Source organism: Pan troglodytes, chromosome 5, assembly GCF_028858775.2.
Source record: "Pan troglodytes isolate AG18354 chromosome 5, NHGRI_mPanTro3-v2.0_pri, whole genome shotgun sequence".
In the NCBI taxonomy this organism is placed as follows: Eukaryota; Metazoa; Chordata; class Mammalia; order Primates; family Hominidae; genus Pan; species Pan troglodytes.
In genome coordinates, this window is record NC_072403.2 from 125,665,250 (window position 1) to 125,669,156 (window position 3,907).

Here is a 3,907-nt window from a genome sequence, read left to right on the forward strand (position 1 = left end):
CACTCCAGCCTGGGCAACAGAGCTAGACACTATCTTAGGAAAGAAAAGAAAAAAGAAAACCTTGCAAAAGCCCAGGTAGAAGGACATCCTATCAAGTTAAACACCTATACTCTTTCTATTTATTTATTGATATTTGTCTGGCTCTGTTGCCCAGACTGGACAGCAATGGTGCTATCTCAGTTCACTGCAATTTCCGCTTCCCGGGCTCAGGTGATTCTCCCACCTCAGCCTCCCGAATAGGTAGGGCTATAGGTGTGTGCCAGGTGTGCGCCAGCCACCACGCCCAGCTAATTTTTGTATTTTTGGTAGAGACAGGTTTTCCCCATGTTGCCCATGCTGATCTCAAACTCCTGGCCTCAAGTGATTCGCCCGCCTTGGCCTCCCAAAGTGCTGGGATTACAGCCATGAACCACCACGCACGGCCACCTATACTCTAACTCATCATGATCTTACACCACAGGGAGAGACTGAGGGACTGCTCCAGATTAGAGAAGACTAAAGAGTGGTAAAAATAAGTGTGATGCGTGTTTCTGGACCATAAAGGGAAAAGACACTATTGAGATAGCTATCAAAATTTGAGGGGGTTCTGTGCCTTGGAAAGTAGTGTTTCAATTTACTGATTTGAAGGATTATTTAGAATTAAGAAGAGAATATCTTTGTTTCTGAGACATGTATGCTGGAATTTTAAGCATTGTGTCAACATGAGATATGAGAGTGCTTTGACCTAACCTTGTACCTTTTTCATAGGTTTAAAATAATGTTTTTAAAAATCTCACAGGGAATAGGGAAGGAAAAAATAAAAATAGAAAAAAAAACCTTAAAGAAAAGTTTAAAAACAAAACAAAACCTGGAGGAAGATATTTGTAATATATATATATGACAGAGAGAAAAAATATAGGTGCACAGAGATTCCTTCATAACAGTGGCAAAAACAAACAGGCATTTTTTTGTTGTTGGGGTTGGGGCGGTGTTTTTTGGTTTTGTTTTTTGTTTTTTGTGGGTTTTTTTTCTGTTTTTTTTTTTTTAGAAATGAAATCTCTCTGTATTTTCCAGACTTGTCTTGACCTGGTCTCAAGCAATTCTCATGCCTCAGCCTTTCCAGTCACTGGGATTATAGGCGTGCATCACCACACCCGACTATTAAATAAAAAGGTTTTAATTGATAATATTTTCAAACATTCTATGTGTAACGAGCTCTATGAATACTACAAAGTACAGATGCTAAAATGCTTTGCAGTTTTCATTGGTATTTGAATAAATGATAAAAAGAAAATATAAGGAAAAGCAAAGTAAGATAATGGTTTCTAAACTGTCTTTCCCAGAACCTTAAAATTTCTGGGAGGTCATTCGTCTTCCATAAATATTTAGTTCAAATTTCATTATAAGGCCTGGCACAGTGGCTCATGCCTGTAATCCCTGCACTTTGGGAGGCTGAGGCAGGCAGATCACCTGAGGTCAGGAGCTCAAGACCAGCCTGGCCAACATGGTGAAACCCTGTCTCTACTAAGAAAAACACAAAAATTAGCCAGCCATGGTGGCGGGTGCCTGTAATCCAAGAAACTCAGGAGGCAGGCAAGAGAATTGCTTGAACTCGGGAGGCAGAGGTTGCAGTGAGCCAAGATCGCGTCACTGCACTCCAGACTGACCAACACAGCGATACTTCGTCTCGAAAAAAAAAAAAAATCATTAAAAGAATATGCTTTCAAATGAAGCCTCTGTGGTGGCTCATACCTGTAATCCCAGCACTTTGGGAGGGCAAGGTGTGAGGATTTTTCGAGGCCATGAGTTTGAGACCAGCCTGGGCAACATAGTAAGACCTCATCTCTACAAAAAAAAATTTTTTTTAATTAGCCTGGTGTGATGGCGTGTACCTGTAGTCCTTGCCACTTGGGAGGCTGAGGCAGGAGGATTGTTTGATCTGAAGTGTTTAAGGCTGCAGTGAGCTATGATTGCTGCCTGGGTGACAGAGTGAGGCTATCTCTAAAAAAAATAAAAATAAAAATAAAAATATATATATATATACACTTTCAGATAAATAAAGCAAAAAATTAAAATGTATACTTTCAACAATATATGAGAATTATAATTTAAAAGAAAATCTATGCTATACTCTACTGAAATAGGTTCTGTACCAAATAGGAACCCACCAACACATTAACTTGAGCAGCCAATTTCTCTTACCATTTCTATAAAAATATTTGAATTTAAGGTAAATATGTACTTTATTAATAACATATAGCTCTGAGTTTTTTTTAATTCAGGATTTCTTCTAAATATATAAAAATTGCACATTCAGGATACTAATTCCAATCCATATCAACTATTACTTTTAATTGTCAAATTCAAATTTAAAAACAGAAATAAATTGAATGGTAAAACTGATAAAACTCTGCAACTATTTTCTGTTACACTTGACTTTTAATATCTATGTTCATAGGAATAGCTTTTGTTAACACATCTGACTTTATAAGCAAATACTATGAATGTGACCTTACAACCAAGCATTCTAATAGAATACTGTTTTCATCTGTTGTATATGCTGATTTTTTTCAACAGATGTCTAGAGAAGAAAATAGTTCTCTTTTTAAAAAGGTTGAAAATCGCTTGTGTTAAGTATTGTTTAAAATAAATTGTGGTACAAGATACATTTTCTCTTTCATTGTAAGATAAAATAAGAATGATCAATAAGAACATAATATAAAGGCAACTCATCCAAGAGAAGGGTGACCCTAACCGTTTAAATGGCTTGCTTTGCCAGATAATCTGGAAAAGAGTAGAATTGATGACTGATAATAAAACACAATTATATGTCATTTGGTGTCTTTAGCTCCTTTGTGATACAAGAACCTACACTGGGTGCATCACATCAAAGACAACTGATTAGCTGTGCATAGACTCTTTCAACATTTGAGAAGCATGTGCTCAATCTATTGGTTTCTCTAACACTTGAAAATATGACTCCACAAAATAAAACAGTAAAAACCAAGAAATACTATTTCGTTGTGGGTTCTGCCCCATCAAGTCCTCCTAGAGCATTAGAGAATTGTTTTTTAATCAAGGCAATTTTGCCAACCCCCTACACCCTTCACCCCTGACATTTGGCAATGTCAAAGACACTTAATTGGCACCACTGAGAGATGCTACCCCATCTAGTAAGTAGAGTCCAGGAACGCTGCTAAACACCCTACAGTGCACAGGGCATCCCCCACAATAAAGAATTATTCAGCCTAAAATACCAAGTGCTGAGGTTGTGAAACTCTGCTTTACAGAGTCAGGGGTAAATTTTAGACTGTTCTAGATTCATTCTTGTGCTTCTAAACTCTTTTCCTTCACCTCCTCTCTGCTTCTTCATAGTTCTCCAGTGACGGATTGATTTTTTTTTTTTTTTTCAGATGAAGTCTCCCTCTGTCACCCAGTGGCGTGATCTCGACTCACTGCAACCTCCACCTCCCCAGTTCAAGTGATTCTCCTGCCTCAGCTTCCCAAGTAGCTGGGATTGCAGGCATCCACCATCATGCCTGGTTAATTTTTGTATTTTTAGTAGAGACGGGGTTTCAACACGTTGGCCAGGCTGGTCTCGAACTCCTGACCTCCGGTGATCCACCCACCTTGGCCTCCCAAAGTGCTGGGATTACAGGCGTGAGCCACCGTACCCAGCCTCTGTTGGGATTTAGATGGAATTTTGGTGAGGAAAAAATTAGGACAAAAAATGTTGGAATGTTTCCCAAGGAAAATTCCACTAAACAGTTGTGTACAATTATCTTCCAAACAAATTTAGTCCAAAGAACCAGCACTTCATTTAGAACCAGTAATTCCTAGTCACTGGAAAGAGAAGCTGGGAAGTTTGTCTGTACTCTAATCAACTCTTGGCCTTAACTCATTCTTATCTGAGACAGTCAAATTACAA